General features: G+C 31.8%; 1 long non-coding RNA gene across 1 annotated transcript; it reads left to right on the top strand.

Annotated features, from left to right (window-relative positions):
- Positions 1–463: 463 nt before the first annotated feature.
- Positions 464–4,651, top strand: LOC116668514. The gene is made up of 3 exons (XR_004325617.1): positions 464–901; positions 1,531–1,602; positions 4,614–4,651. It is a non-coding gene; the product is annotated as an uncharacterized LOC116668514 (long non-coding RNA).
- Positions 4,652–17,386: the final 12,735 nt, after the last annotated feature.

The raw sequence follows: 17,386 nt of genomic DNA, 5'->3' as shown, positions 1-17,386 counted from the left end.
CATAATCTTTTTCCAGTTTTGTGTTCCTACACAGATGCACAAGTTTTCAAATACAAAATTACTGACTTCTTAATTGGGTAAATATGACATATAAATGAGACTGTATCTCACTTCCAAAACCTGTTTTTATCAATATTGTCTACCAGGAAAGTTTGGAACTAAATTAAATCATAAAAATAAAATGACATTTTTTCCCATCCATTTTTGTTAAAGTCACAAATCTGCCTAAAAAAATATACTACAGTATATAAAGAAAATAAAAGCCAGACGAAAGTCACAGAACCTTGAAGAAAATATCTATAAAAGATAAAAAATCACAGCCTTGCTAAACATGCAATCTCAGTTGAATAGTTGAATTCTTTTTTTTTAAGTTTCTATATTTTATTGAAGAGGTCAAATATTAATTTTTTTCTTTTTTATTGAAGTATCGTCAGTTTTCAATGTTGTGTCAGTTTTCAATGTTGTGTCAGTTTCTGGTGTCCAGCATAATAGTTGAATTCTGAATCGTGTCTCTGAGCTCATTGTGTTCTGCTGCCTAGGTCTATTAGTCTGCTGTTTCTTAAAATTTATTCTTAAGCACAAAATCTGCTTGAACGTCTGGAAACTGGCAACCCTGCCTAGGCAATTAATTTGTGCCAGTACAACTGAACACAACCTAGTGACAACATCCGCTTCTGCCAGCTGCTGACGACAAACCCCCTTTGGCTAGACCTTCCCAAACCCGGGCTAGTGAAGTAAACACAGCCCCAGCAGGATCAGAGAGTCCATCTTTTCACATGAACGACAGAGGTTGGAAGACCATATGCAGTTGTTTCATTCTGCCAGACAGCTGTTAACCATCAATATGCCTCTCCCCACAACAAACATATTCCTGCTTATCCTGTGTACAGAAAAATTACAGGTAGGTTTAAGGTATGGATTCCGTGTGATCTGCTGAATGTGTGTGTCTTTTATGTTGTGCAGGATAGAATAGCATGGAGCTCCCAAGGCTAACTCTTCCTAAGAGAGGCCTGTGGTCATTTAATAACTAAAATCGTCTGAATTTACCCCAGTGGCCCTTGATCAAGATGGAGTGCTCTTCAGATAAACCCTAAGTGTCTGGTCTATTCTAACAGAACCATTTCTGCCTTAGTGTCTCTTGGTGTCAACATTTGCTTTGAACCTCCAGTTTGGTTAGGCAACTAAATTATTTTTGATACTCATTCTCGATTATGTCTTCAAAAATATGGAAAGTTTTGATTTTTATTTTCAATTGAAGTTGTTCTTTGGGGAAAAATTGCATGTATTCAACTGCATTTGTGGCAACAACACCCACAATACAAAAATAAATTGCCTAACTTTACAATACTCCAGCCCAAAGGAGTACAAATTCCAAATCTCCTACTTGGCTCAGACTGCAGCTTCGCTCTCCAAATAAGATTTATGACACCACTTGGGACTTGCATTACTGGGCAGTGAGGGAACTTTCCTTAGGAAAGGGGACATGTATCTAAGTCACAACAGAGTTCTGACAGATTTTCTCCTATAAAGGATGGGAAGATTGAGAGTTACCTTAAATCCCCTTAAGACTCTTTTGATGGGAACCAGTGAAGCAAGTTTAAGGTAATGTCATTTTCTGCTGCTTTATCAGTACTATCTAAGATAAATTTCACCTTCTAAGCTTCAATATATCAACGTTTTTCGTGATAGTGCAACAAATCGTCCTAGAAAGAAAGTTCAAATTGCTTTGCCAAAACGAATTGTTTTTCTGGTATTATGAAATTTAGATGAGGTATAATTCTTATGGTGTGATTTAAATTATTTTATAATAGGAAACAACCTTAAGGTGTCGCCTGATTTTTAGCACATTTTGTAGCTGAAAGGCTAGGCTGTGTGAATATTAATTCTGCAATGTCATTCATAGACCAGATTTGGAAAAAATATACTTCAGGGGCTACTGATGACCCTTCCTGAATATGCATCATGTTAATTACTTGCTTCAGTAAAAGTTAGGAGTGTATGTCTTAGAAATAAAACCCAACAGAAGAAGCAATCTTTTTATCCTTTCCTGCACATTTTCTTTTATCATTTATCCTTATGGTTCTGTTCTTTTGTGCTTTCCAACTGGCTATGACAGTGGTGTAGAATGTTAAAGAGGCATCTCTTGGTTCAATGTCAGGTAATAACAACCTTCTCTGGTAATGACCAACATAGAAGCTAAATATTAACCATTTTCCAATTTCCCTCTTTGACTTTGCTAGACGTAATTTAATAAGATGTCAATGTAAAAGTCTCTTTTAATATTCATGCACATAATTATATGAATATGCAAGACTCCTCATGCTCCTAATAAAGAACAACAATTAATATAAAAAGAGTCTTACCTTGGATTTTACCCTTTTATATTCTGAAGCGTGTGGGTTTTTCAAAGTGAAGTATTCTCTCGGGTATGCTATGTCTAGCTCAATTTCAAAATTTTGACAATGGATAAATGTAGTTGAATAAGTAATATATATAGTGCATTAACCTTCCCAGCAAATGTTCTTGTTTTGTAGTTTAGTCATAACAGGCTTTTTCAAATGCTGAATATCTCTGCTTAATTGTTATTTTCCTTCAGAGTCCTTTAAATATATGCTTTTGTTTCCACTTTTGTCTAATAAATGAATGGTCACCAGGACATATTTTTAACCCCTCCTCTCACTCTGTTTGCTTAATCTTTTTTTGTTGCTTTGAAGCAACAATGGAATCAGTTCTAAGGTTCTTCTCAAAATGGCTCAAATATCATTTATATTAATAGCTTTTTCAGGGTAAAAGATTTGTTCTCCATACCCCAAACTCTGAAATTACTACTTTGTGGAATGATTTTACTAAAACTTTAGTGTCAGATACAGAGGACAGGCTCATATTACACTGAATAATGGAAAATTTAATTTAAAATGTACATTAAATCATTCTCTTCTTCCTCACACATATCCTAAAATATGTTTGAAATTGCTGTTCTATGTTCCTCTTATATCTTTTTTTGTTGGTCTCCCCACTAATTAATATTAGATTTTCCATCTCTTGGAACTCCCTCTCCCATAAATTTTCAGTAAATTTTCCCTGATTGTTTTTTTAGTCTGTATTTTGCTGCTATCAGCGAACAAAATTCAACTCCAAGTAGGTAAAACAAAAGGGAACTTAATTGACTCTGATAACACGGAAATCCAGGAAATACTGTGTTCAGGCACAATTATATTCTTCTGTTTAAAGAATGTCATGACTTTTCACCTTAGGTTCTGTTTTTTGACTTCACTGCTCTGGTTATTTCTACAATGGAGAGGATTAGTTATTTCAGGAAATATCTCTGGCAAGACCAACAAGAAACCAAAGTATAACTACCTATAAACTTTAACTTTTAGTACTGTAATAATGAATTAGGTACCTCTAAGGACAACAATTTTGTATTAAATATTGAACTCAATTTTATTAAAAAAGAGAAACTCTACATTTAGTTTGTTTACATAGACCTTGAAGAAAAAAAAATCAATTTAATAGATTTTGAGAGATTTCCTTAGTCAGAAAAAGTTTCCTCTTATTTTCTTCTTTTTCTCAGTATTTTCAATAGTCATTAATTTGAAAAATGAGCCCTTAACAATTTTATGACTTTGTATAATGATTATGGTTATTAAAATACTCCCTTATATGTGGGTGAACATGTCTTAATGGCCTGTTTTGTACCAGCAGAAAACAGAAGAGGTGCAACACAGTTAAATTCTCTGTTTCTTGCATTCACCATTATGCCCTTTTTGAACAAAAGCTGGAGAATATGGCTTACCGTTTTTGAACCCATATAACTTTAAGTAATTCCAACCTAGGATACTATTAATAATAATGTAAATGGATTAAAGAAAGTCATGAATAGAAGACTGCTTCAGTGTTCATGCAATGAGACAGCTTTATTCGAAATAAAATGTTTATTTTGTAACTGATGCCAAAATGCATTAACAGTTATAATCTACCATATTGTGAAATAATATTAAGGCAGAGGTGGGGCATCAAACTCCCATTATACCATCACATATCTTCATGGTAGCTTAAAATAGGCATTTTCTGGTTCCATAGCCATTTATAGAATAATTATTATTCATTATGTACCATATACTGTTTACAATGTTCAGTAATGATGAAAAAAATGAAATGTGCCTTTCCTGATCACTCAGAATGAACAAGCAAAGGGGAAAATGTATACCATTTATACATTAAAAATTACAATATCAGACAAGATTCCAAATTCAATTCCAGAGAGTTTATTCAAGACAGATAATAGGAATATGTTTGACTAAGTTGAAGGATAAATATGAATTTTCCATGAAATAAGAGCAAAATCATTATTCCTAAACCTTTAGTAATAACACTACTAAAAGAAATTAAAACTTCCAAAAGTTTAACAATCAGTATCATATTACTTTTGTGTCTTTTTGTGATGAAGTGACTTTGACCAAGCTGAGATATGATGACAGTTTATTCTCCAATATGGAATTCTGGGGTACAATCTCTCCTTCATCCTACAAAAAAGAAAAGAAGCTTGGCATGGACATAAAGCCATCCTTTGTGTATGTGTGTTTAGCGCTTAAAATGTATTTATTTTCCAGACTTCTATGAGAGTTACAGCCTTGCATGACATCATCACACACAAATGAAAGGTAGGAAGTCCTTTTTCAGTCCCATGTAAGCTTATATTTTATTTTTCCCATATGATATTTGGCACCTTTTTTTTAATTGAAGTATAGTCAGTTTACAATATTGTGTCCATTACAGCACAATGCTTCAGTCGTACATGAATTTACATATATTAGTTTTCATATTCTTTTTCACTGTAAGCTACTACAAGATAGCGAATATAGTTCTCTGTGCTATACAGTATAAACTTGTTTATCTATTTTATATATACCAGTCAGTATCTGCAAATCTCAAACTCCCAATTTATCCCTTCCCCCCCTCTTACCCTCTGGTAACCATCAGTTTGTTTTCTATATTAGTGAGTCTGTTTCTGGCATATGTCTTTATTTTTCCCTTCAGACATACTAATCTAGAGAAGTATGCACAAAATATATATGTGGAATTTAAATAATAATGATAAAGCAGACCCATGTACTAGCCACCTAAGGTAAAAAAATTTAAAGCATTGCCCAAACCTTAGAAACCTCATTGCTCCCACCTCTTTCCCTCTGTCCCTCTCTTGTAGAAAACCTCTCCTATAACGTTTGTGATAATCATTCCCTTTGCTTCATAGGTTTATCTCTTAGGTGTGCACTTACAGATAGCATGGTCTAGTTATGCTTACGTATTTTCTGTGACTGTCATCTTAGTCATGTTTTTGAGATACATCGATGTGAATTCAAGTAGCTGTATTAACTTTTATGCCTGATTGATACTATGTTTTGGTAACAATACATTTTATTTTCTAGTCTATTATTGATGGTTATTGGGTCACATCCAGCTTGGGGCTATTATAAAAAAATGCTGCTGCGAATAATCTGTTGCATGTCACTTGGTGGATAGATATGGGAAATTCTCTAGGGTATATACTTAGGGGTAAAAATTTTAGGTGTAGAGTATGTCCATGTTTAAATTTACTAGGTAAATCCAAACTATTTTGTAAAGCACTTATAAAAAATATTTACTCTAACCAGCAATATATGAGAACTGTCATTGATTCATGGTTATACATTCACAACCTGGATATTTTGTATTACTCTTTCTGGTTCAATTGATTTTTTCCTTTATTTCCTGTATTCCTATAAACAGGAATTTAAATCTAATTATTTTACTAAATTCAGCTAAATTCCTTTTTAGTGGGAATACAACCCAGATGTTACAATGCACTTTAGTTGGCTACATCTCACATGTTATAAAATGTAAGAATCGCAATGTTAATGATCTTAAAGTTTGATCATTTGGTTAAGATCATTTCTTAAGTTGTCTCCATTTTAAAGGTACATTTTTTATACCTGAAAGTAATCTCTGACAGCTATATTGGAACAATGTGAATCACTTTTCCCTCTAATTCTTCCCTAATGATTTCAGCAGCTATTTTGGTGGGGGTTTTATAATCACAATTTTCTAATCCAACATTCTTTTTATAGATACTAACTAACAATATTTTTTAAAGCAAGCATTATCCAGTATCAAATATGATTACCTAAAAAAGGCAGGGTACATGCTTACTTATTTCCTTTTAATTGCCAATTTGCTTAATAAAGATGTGGTGTCATTGATATTTCAGATGGCATAAATGAGCCCTTTTAATCAATTTTTGAGTATCACTATGGACTCATTGATTTATATTTAATATTTTATAATTAAATAGAATCATTGACCACAAATGTGGCTGTTGTGAGTAACACAAAGCTTGCCTTTGTGTTATGTAAAAACTCCTTTAGTTCCTAAGTTCTTCCTTGTTTTCTGGCAAAGCATGGTCCTAAGGCTTACATGGTACTTTCATGATTCAGAAGTTGTCTAAACTATTTATCTTCATAACCTTGGATATATTTTTTTAGTGGAAAATTAAACTACGAACCAATATCTGGAAGCTACATCTATATATTGCTACTGAGATATTTTTACTTTCAAGATTTGTAAATTAAAAATGTTTAGAAAAATTTGTACATATGTATAAATTTAAAGACAGGCAAATAGATTAGATAAGTAGGTAGAGAGGCAGATAGATAAAATAATTTAAAATTAAATGAGGTATCCTTATATCATTTGATTTAATATTTATAGTCCATTCACATACACCAAAATTTGTGATGATGATTTACTTAATTTGTTACCCAACATCATTCATGAAGTCTTTTAAAATTATAATTAATATATTAATACTAACAGACTATTGATGAACTTCATAATTTCTTTCTAGTTTTTTTAATAACATATGCCATTATAGATGTACAGTAAGAAAGTGTATTATTCTAAAGTTACTTGAAAAGACTCACATGATTTTTCTGTGTAATTGTCACTGACTTGAAATCAGAAATCAGATGGCCACTTCTATTGCCAGTCACCAAAAAGAATCATTTTTAGGTCACTCTCCACCGCATTTAGTCTGGAAATATTCTAGTTACTCAAAATATGATTTTTTTAGAGACTTGCTACTCTACAAAATTAAGGAACACTTTCAGTCTCCTTTACTGGCTAAAGTGCTATTGTGCTTGTTAAATGTTGTCCAATTTGATAGAGAAATATAAATTCAGACCTATTAAGTGGAATGTTACTGTTCCTTTCTGTAATAGAGCTTTTCAGTCAGTACAGTATGGGGTCAGCCATCTTTTGTTCCGGCCAATGAGCCAGATACACTGTGCTTTACTCAGTGTAGTTGGTTTGTGCCAATATGTTTCTTTCTTTGCTGTGGACCATCTTTTTTCATAATCATTATTTTTAGTTCATGAATATTTTTAAAATACTATTTCAAAAATTAAAGTAAGGGTTAGGTATAAAATTACAAATAAACTATCATTTCAAACAGCAGCATAAAGGAGAGTTGGGGTCAGAATCAAATATATAAGCTTACATTTTCTACCATTGGAAACATTTGAAAAAGTATGGAAAAGCTAAAAATATGGCTCAATAAATTTCTAATTGATCTTAGATGAAAATCAATTCAAAAATTAGGTAATAAAAGTTTCTTCTAAAACACAGATATATACATATATCCTAAATATTTGTGAAAATAAATGAAGATTGAACAGAAAATATGCCAAAAGAACATAAAACAAAATGTGACCACTGGCTAAATCTAGGTGTAATGATTTATTTTTATTTTAAAGTTATATTCATATTTCTTTGTTTTCCATACTCTTTGCAATGAATGTATATTACTTTATAATAAGGAGGTGTTATTAATCAACTAATTATGACAAAGTCACTTTGCTAGCCTGTTAAAATGCAAGGGTAGTGAATGACTAAAATGACAATGACACTGCTTACCCTAATCTCTCAAGGGCTATTGCAATATTAATTTAGGAAAAAAAAGACATGTAGAGTGACCTAGTATGATTAATAAAGAGAATTATAAAAGAACAATAATTTCTTTTTTTTCTCTGCTCAACGTTTCTAGACTTGTCTTAACTATATATTCAGAATACCATGGCCAAATCAACTTTTCTTATAACTACAGTGTGATTTCCTCTAAAATCTATTTGACTCTTTATTTTTTAATCATAGTCTACATTTACAGCATCATATTTTCTATTTGAATCATAGAATGTGAAAGATTATCACACATTTTTTTCTCATTATCATTTGAAAAGTTTCAAGTGTTAGCTACAGGCCACTTTTTTGTTGTTGTCTTTTGATATCTTGAAAATAATGATTTAGAAAGTTACCTAAAAGAGAGAATGTAAAAGATAGGTGAGTGAAAGTTCCTACATTGATCTTGGAAACAACTTTCTATTGGATTATATAAGGAATACAAAACATGAGTGTTTAGTAGACTCAGGTATTGTTATAGGCAAACGAAGTAGCGTCCCCAAATAAGTCACATGTGCTTTAGAACACATAAAAAGAAGAATGTTTTTAACACTTATTTTATCTTGCGAATAAAATGTTAGACAGACACAGAAAGATGTGAAAGTCACCCAAGACTGATTAGATTTTTAAAAAAAAGGTTCTATGATACTTCCACAAAATAAGAAAATTACTCACAATAGACTTTTCATATTCGTTGTTTAGGAATACAAAATTAAATTTAGCTCATTTTTTAATACTCTTCCAGATAATTTTATCACTTAGACTACCTTCTGATTTAAATATGAATAAACACTTTGTACTCCTGATAGTCATGGTCTGAGAGAAGGAGCTTTACTGGGCTCCATATGTAGGTCATTCCATTCATAGTCCTTAACTAGAGCAAATCCTCGGTACAAGACCAAAACATTCATTTTGCATTATGAGAATGCAGCCAATAGCTTCGTTATGTCTACAGAGTAAAACATATTGCTCCATCTTAGGCTTCTGCCCTCAAACTTGTAGTTTTCTCTCAAAGAAAGAGAAGACTTGTAGTCTTCTTTGAAGTTACATTAATATTCTACTTATGGATATTTTGTTAACTCGATTGAGATTATCTATCTATCCATCATCATCATCTTTCTGTCTCATCTACTCTAATCTGTCTGTCTCTTCCCAATCCTTCCTCATATTTTAAATAGTTTTTAAGTTATCACATAATCACTGTTACTTCTCCCAATGTGCTTCCAATTAATTTTATTTTTCTTAAGCGTTTTAAATAATTAATATGACATACAATTAACCCATTTAAAATGTTCAAGTGAGTATTTTTAAAAGTATTCACCAAGTTCTGAAACCATCAACACTATCTAATTCAAAAATGTTTTCATCGCCCAAAGGAAGCACTATACCCCTTAGCAGTTACTTTCCACCCCACGACCAGCTCATCGGCATCCAGTTATCTGCTTTCTATTTATATAGATTTTTCAATTCTGGATGTTTGATATAAATGGAATAATATAATTATTATGTTTTTGACTGTCTTCTTCAACTTTGAAAAATGTCAGAATTCATCCATGTTGTAACATGTAGCAGTACTTTATTCTGTTTTATAATTGAATAAAATGCCATTGTATGGATATGCCACGATTTATACTATTCATCAGTTTCAGATCATGCATTGTTTCTGTTTTGTGGAGAGCTACATATTTCTGTTATTGTGACCAACCACTCCACCTGGGCAGAACCTGTGTGCCATTGATCGAGACCTGGAGGCATGGAGAGTGGTTTGTTTATCTCGCAGTGGCATTCCTACTCGAAAAGCAGAAAACTCGGCTACATTTTTGCCTAAAAAAAAAATCTAGGTAATACATCTCTTTCTACCTCACTTTTTCTGGTAAACAGGATTTTATTATTTTATTTTAATCAGTTAAAATGTAAACTGAAAGGAACATATATATTGAAAATATTTACATTGTGTAAAATGGAGGTATACTTAGAAAGAATGAGAGATAATTTATCATTTACTTAGTTGCTTTCTAGAACAATAAGCAGGTTGTTCCTAACTCTTAATTTATATAACTAATCCAGAAAATTCTAAGTAAACTTAAGCAGGAACTATCTTGTGTTTATGTTTTAATTACTTTGATAATAATTGTCATTCTTCATTCATTATCAAGCAGAAGTTGAAAACTTTCATTCCTGATCCCCCTACTATTTTACCAACCAGAGGGCATTATGGAAATCTCTCCCTACTGAGGTTCAGAGTATGAAAAAATAAGTACTTAAAATTAAAATATAGCTTGTCATACAGAATGAGCATCTGATGTCATTTATGAGGAACAGGTGGATGTTTATTCAGGCATGTTAGATGTCCCAGCAGGCATTATTTCAGTTAAATATCAATGTCATTGACATTAGAGAAGACTGAAACAAGAGCAAAACACACACACACACACACACACACACACACACTATAGGAATTTAAGGCATGTGAACTGAACCAGATTTGCAGGAGGAAGGGTTCAATTTGTCTGGATTACCTAAAGTAGGAGGAAGTAGCCTCAGAAATAGATCAAGAGAGTCTGACCTTTGTTGTTACACTGAAATGTACAGTTCCTGCTCATGACATTGCTCTATGGAATTTTCTCCCGGTGAGTGAAATATAACATCTTTTTAGAGGGTTAGCGAATGAGAATGACTAGGAAAAATGCTTTATGTCTTTGCACTTTGTATATAGTATCTTGTACTAACAAAGTAGAGCCATTTTTTTAATGAGGGAAAAATATACAAGATAAATATTTGGTTTAATCACAAATGTAAATATTCCTAATGGGGGGAGGGAGGAAAGGGAGGAGGGAAAAGAGGAATAAAAGGAGGGAGAAAGAAAGAACATGAACAACCTATTTAAATTTTTTTTATTTTTAAAATACTCCAGGATATTATATTATGATCTGTAAATATACGTATTTTTACAACAATTATAGCAGCTCAATGTAGGCAAAATGAAGGCATGTTTTAGTACCAAAATACCACTCAACAACACAGTATATCAGCAACCGTTCACACTGAATGATGTAGATAATTAATCTAATTTTCCCTCTGCTTCATTTTGTGTTCTATTAGTTTTCTTATTCAAACTTTCAAGTCACAAATCTAATTTAAAACCTCTTAACTAGTCTAACGCATAATGTGTTCTATCTGTGTTCGGTGTCTAGCAGTGAGCAGCAAAGCTGGAATACTAATTTGCTTCAGAGCGTACAAAACACTCAATAATCAAATAATGAAATCCCAGAGCCAGCACTTCTTAATGACATGACCAAATGTCCAATGCTTTGAAATGTGAGTGTAAGTTAAAAAAAAAAAAAAAAGAAGAAATGAAACAAAGGAGAATAAAATGATGTAAAAGAAGAAAAGGGGGAAAAAAATCAAGCTAACCAGAACAATATATTCAATATCCTAGGTCTGTATTCAAAATGATCCATACTTAAGACAACAAGACTTTAAAATGAGGGAGACAAATTTGGTTAACATCTTTACTTACTCGTGATGTTATTTTAGTACTGCTTTTCCCTTATATTCTCTCGCTCCTTTTCCTTTTCTGCCTGTCAACACACACACACACGAAGTTACCATTATTTAGATACAATATTTGAAATTATTTCCATTTTCTCTTTGTAAAAGTCTGTATTATGTTTTTCATGGAGGGGGAGGCTTTCTTTTTCCTTTTCTGTCTTGCTATGTTCATATCCCCTTTGGTAAAATAAAGTTTATTTCAATATGCTCTCTTGAATTCAAAGTAAATAAAAAAGCAACACATTTCATAAAGTGAAAAGAAATAGGATATGTCAGAAAAATTAACCGTGTACTGAGTGATTAAACTATTTTGTGTAGGAATGTCATTTCTATTTTGTTTAAATGTAATGCAATTTACCAGACCATAAAGAACTCCTTAGATGAAATGGCTGTTTTCCAGGCAATGCTACTCTGCTGCTGATTGCAATATTTTCTGACATCTCTGACAGTTTTATAATTCTTCTATTCTGTGCTCTGAAGTGTCCTTACTTTGCTGAAGGCTTTCTCCTGGGAAAAGGCACTAAAATTTTGTAGAGTGAAAGGACGATAAACAGTTTGATAATAAAACAGTATCACCATGTGATGCAATCGTGTTGCTAATTTGTTTTATGGTAAAATAGTAAAGTATTTCAGAATACCTTTACATCAGGATTTAGAGGAGATTTTTTAAACATGTGAATAGTTCAGGTGAAATATAAAAAGGAAAATCATGAAAAAGAAATAGGGACTCACTGTACCTTTGATAGCCTCGTCCGTCCCATGCAAACATAGTAGAACAAGGTATATTAGCCAAACTGTTTAAAATACTATATATCATATATTACAATTGATTTGAGTGCAATACTTTTTAATAAAGATTATCTTAGGCTAAACAACATAAAGTATGCTTTTTAGAGTAGTTTACTATAAATAGTGATCAAAGATTTTCATTGTTTATAAAACTCTTAAAGCATGTTTAGTAAACAATAGCTGAATAAAATTTTTAGGAATCCATGAGCTGTTTGTAATAAGTATTGTATGTCCATTTTGATAAAAGCAGAAATATAAAAATCAAATTCCTATTTAGAATGTGTTATATTAAATAACTATAAGGAAACACGCACAGAAGAGTGAAATGTGGTCTACATTATCTAAATGATAGATTGACAAGAGAAGAATTTACAATGCTATCAAACAAGAACACAAACAACTGGGTGTGTGTGTGCATACTTGTATTAGAATAAGTTATGGAATATGTTGGCATATGCAGATACAAAAATATTCTTGTGACCATCATGTATAGACCATTGGGAAATATTTCAATTGGATCAGTGTCCAATTTGAAGAGAGCCAACTTAGGTGATTTTTTTAAAATTCAGAATTATTTAATATTTAATTTTATACTGAAGTACTGATACAATAAATTTTTAAAATATGGAGGTTATATTGTTAACTTTTTCATTATGAAAGTATGAATTAATCTTAGAAAAAAATTTAGAAATGAGGAACCACCCCAATAAGTTATTTGAATCAGGAATTACTTTCATAGACTGCATGGAGCCCAGGTTAAAGGGAAATACTATTGTAATTGTCAATTTGTTTAATGAGCTACAACTTTTACATTGCATCTACACCACTGCACCTTAATTAGATGAAATATTTATATAAATAAATGTGTTTTGTATGTCAGATAAACTTACTTTTTCATGGGCTACATATGTAAATTGGAAGGAAAAAATTAACCCATTTTACAGCAAATTTACAAATATGTAAAAATTGTAACTAATTGGATCTTCTTTTTTTGCTTCTTTTTCAAATTGCAGGCTTTTATGTTATTATTATTTTTTTATCATAGGGATGGGAAACTTTAACACTAGCAGCATTGATCAGTTTCAAGATCTAGAGTTGGGAGATTGTAGAGTACCTTATAAGCCATATATTGCAGTAAAATCCTTGTAGAGTTAAGAAGTTTTCATTTGCTAAATCTATACTTCTATTTTCTATGTTATTTATGAATCTGTTTTAATTCCTGTTTGTTTATTTGTTTTTCTTGGTTGTGGACTACATTCTTCTGCTTTCTCTCACGTGCACTAAATTTTGATTAGATGCTGGACATTTTGAATGTTATGGTTTCAAGTGTCTAAATTTTCTTTTAATGAGTGTGGAGGTTTAATCTGGAGTAGGTTAAGTTACTTGAGAAAGAGTTTTCCCTTTTTTACATATATTTTTGTTTTGCTACAGAGGGTCTAGAATAGATTTTACTCTTAGATGTAAGCTTTTTGGGTCTCTGCTGCATGGTGCAAGTTTTCAAACAAGAGTTCTCCACTTCTGAACAACTTAACATTTGACTCATCAATCCCACTTTTGTATATCCAATAAAAATAAAAATACATGTCTACAAACATCTTGTACTTGTAATCTCATAACAGCTTCAATCACATTTATCAAAACCTGGAAAGAAAACATTAATTTTCAGTTTATGAATGGATAAACAAAATATATATACCCATAGAGCTGAATGCTGAGCAATTAAAGGTAACTCAACAGAGAAAAACATCAGAACATAAATGAATTTCAAAATTAAGCTAAATGAATATTAAGCTAAATGAAAGAAGCCAAACACAAATTATACATATGTATGATCTTTTCACATGCAATCCTAGAAGAGGCAAATTTACCTAACATAACAGAAAGATGAGTGAGTGCCTAGGGCTGAGATTTTGGGGAACTGACTGAGAAGGAACAGAGGGAATATCTTGGAAAATGGAAGGATTTTATGTCTTGATTATGGTGGTGGAGATATGTGTGTATACATTTGTCAAAACTAAAAATTATGTGTGTATAGAGAGAGAGAGAGAGAGAGACCTTTAAGACAGGTGCATTTCATAATATGTAAATACCTTGAGTTAGCTCACTTGGGAGGTCAGAGTGGCATGCGAGAATAACCCAGGCTTTGGAGGCATATATAATGGGGTCAAATCCATCCTCACATTTGTAACATTGGGGAAGTTAATCATTCTCTAAGTCTTAATTACCTCATCTATAAAATGGGCAATGCTGATATACATCTCAGACTGACTGTGAATAACAGTTTCATGTAGAAGACCTCTCACATAAGATATGCCCCAAAATATTAGCCCCTTTCCATTTCCTTTTATATACATTCTTATTCTAGGGCATGACTTAAGTGATATGGATCATCTAATGATGACGTTATTAGTTCCTTGGTCAAGATGATGTTTCTCTGTAAATGTAGAGTTATATTTAAAGTATGTTTTAATTAGTATACTTAATATTTACATATGTCGAAGCCAAGATACAAAGACTGCCTAACCTTAGTATGATCTGTTTGGTGTTGACCTTTCCAATAGAGTAAGCTATAGCTTAGGGAGTGACCTGATTTCAGGGATTCCGTCGATTAATGACTGAGACTTCATTGGCCAAAACTAAACTAGCTTCTATTCATGACTGTAAACAAATTTGCAGTTTGTGTCTTAAAAGTGATATATCAGAGTGGTTCCTAAAAAATTCTACTCTTCAAGGCACAAAAAATAGGTAAGTATAGAAAATACAGGCAAACATTTAGGCAAAAATATACATGTGTGAGAGTATATGTTGGAAGCTCTCAATGAAGTATTCATTAAAATCTTCAGTTGCTACAGTCCTTAATATTTGAACAAAGTTTAAGAAGTCATTTAACTATTCCATATAAATTGCATAGATTTAGATTTTCATTTTCTTAGGCTATCCCATTTTCCAATAAAATTCATCACTGTGACCCATCTTGCATCATTAACTGACATCTAAAATTCATCTGCTGGTGCTATAGTAAATAGCCTAGGGAAAGGCTATATGGAAGTGCACAGCACATTAAGTAAGCCTCTGAACACAGAGAACTAATAATTTTATACTTTCTTAGAGAACAAATTGTTTGAAGGAAATAAACAAGTTTAAAGGGAGGTAATGAAAACTATACCTGGATAGGTAATATATTATTGAATATATTTCAACAGCTTCATTATTATGCAACAATCCTTTCTCCCTATCAATGATGCCCTAAATTATTTCCCAGCACACTCACTTCAAAGATGCAAAATAAAAGAACCAAAACTAATAAATAAAAATAAGCTTGCTTATTTTCTTATTAATCTCTCACAGATGTAGAAAACTGTATTGCAAATAAAAATACATTTTTTTTTATCTTCAGTCTTTTTTTAAGGAAGCTTTGCAAATAGCCACTGGATTAGGAGCTGAGTGAACAAAAATTATCTATGAGAAGTGAAAGAAAACTCTGCTATTATCTTTTTTGTTATTATTATTTTGGGGTTTGGAGGTAAGTATATTTATTTATTTATTTTTAGAGGAAGTAACTGCAGATGGAACCCAAGACCTCATGCATACTAAGCATGCTCTCTACCACTTTTCTTTTATATATGTATCAGTCAATGAGGGAACACATTTTGGAAACAAGGAAGGCATTATTACTACTAAAAATAAGAATAAAATATTTCTACCTCTAAGCTATTAAAACTATTAAATATAAATTGAAGGCATTCTATAAGTTGGTCAATATGCTAAACATTTTGCATCCTCTAAAATCTTTTATTTCATTAGTCTCATGCCATTGGCTAACAATGACAATTGGCTAAAATAAGATTCCATTTTACAGATTATTTGTATGAAGTCATCAGGGTGTAAATAGTGGTGTTATCGATAAAATCCAGGCAACATACAGCCAGAGTTTGTACTCTTAAGCCTGGGAAGTATCAATTAACCTTAATAATTAAAAAGAAAAAAAGCCAAATGAAATGTTCTATTGTAGCTGAAAGATCAAACAATATTTCTCTATAAATATTTGTGAAAAAATGCATCTCTGAATTTATATAAAAATGTTTATAATACATTACGTATCATGTAAAGAATACAGAATATAAGAATGTAAGTGTAGAAAATAAGCAAGAGTCAGTATTTAACCAACTTCTATAATATATAATCATTTAAATATAAAAATCTAGAAATCTCAGCCAGTATCACCATTCTTATGTGTCTGTGTGTATGTTCCTTATTTGAAACACTGATTCCAGTGTGATATTAATTAAAGAATAGGAAAGAATGATGTAGAATACAGATTGAAAAGACTTGATAACAAGATTCAAGAGAGCACTTCAAACTAATGTCATTTGACTGTCTCCAATTGTCCTCTCAATATACCCCTGTGATTTGACTGATGAATAAAAATTAGTTTGTAGTTGTTTAAATCAATTGTATTGTCCAGGTGCTTGTCATATTCATTGTCAATCTAACTTACATAGGGTGCCAATATGTTCGGAAAACACTAAATGAAATTTTTCAAAACTCTAAATTTCAAAATGGGTTGCCTAATTTTACTTAAAATGGTAAAATTAGTTTAATTAATTTGGTTATGACTGGACTTGGTATTCATTACATTGGGATTACGAATAAAATAACACATGTACGTGAGGAACCATTTGCTTAAAGTGCTCATTGGTTGATGCAGTAGAAACTTGGAATTTAAAAGATTAAGGGAGAACCAAAAAAACCCATCTAAAAAAGTATCACATCAGTGTTTTGCCCACATTAACATCCTTGAAAATAAATGTATGTTTAGGAACTTTAATTCCTTCTAATTTTAAGGAAATTTGGACAGTCATACATATAACCAGTTAATATTTGTTTTTTTTTTATTTGGTACTTGTATATTATTTATTATAAGAAACTGGTTTTCATGTTAGGTGAGGGGCGATGGCACATTCAGAGGGCAGGCCATCAAGGAGTGAGGTGCCTAAACAGACTTGAACCACATGTCACAGCAGGAGGCTGGGATCCACAAGGGAGATTCACT

The sequence above is a fragment of the Camelus ferus genome, chromosome 14, assembly GCF_009834535.1.
Source record: "Camelus ferus isolate YT-003-E chromosome 14, BCGSAC_Cfer_1.0, whole genome shotgun sequence".
NCBI classification, from domain to species: Eukaryota; Metazoa; Chordata; class Mammalia; order Artiodactyla; family Camelidae; genus Camelus; species Camelus ferus.
This window is presented reverse-complemented; position numbering and strand designations above follow the sequence as displayed.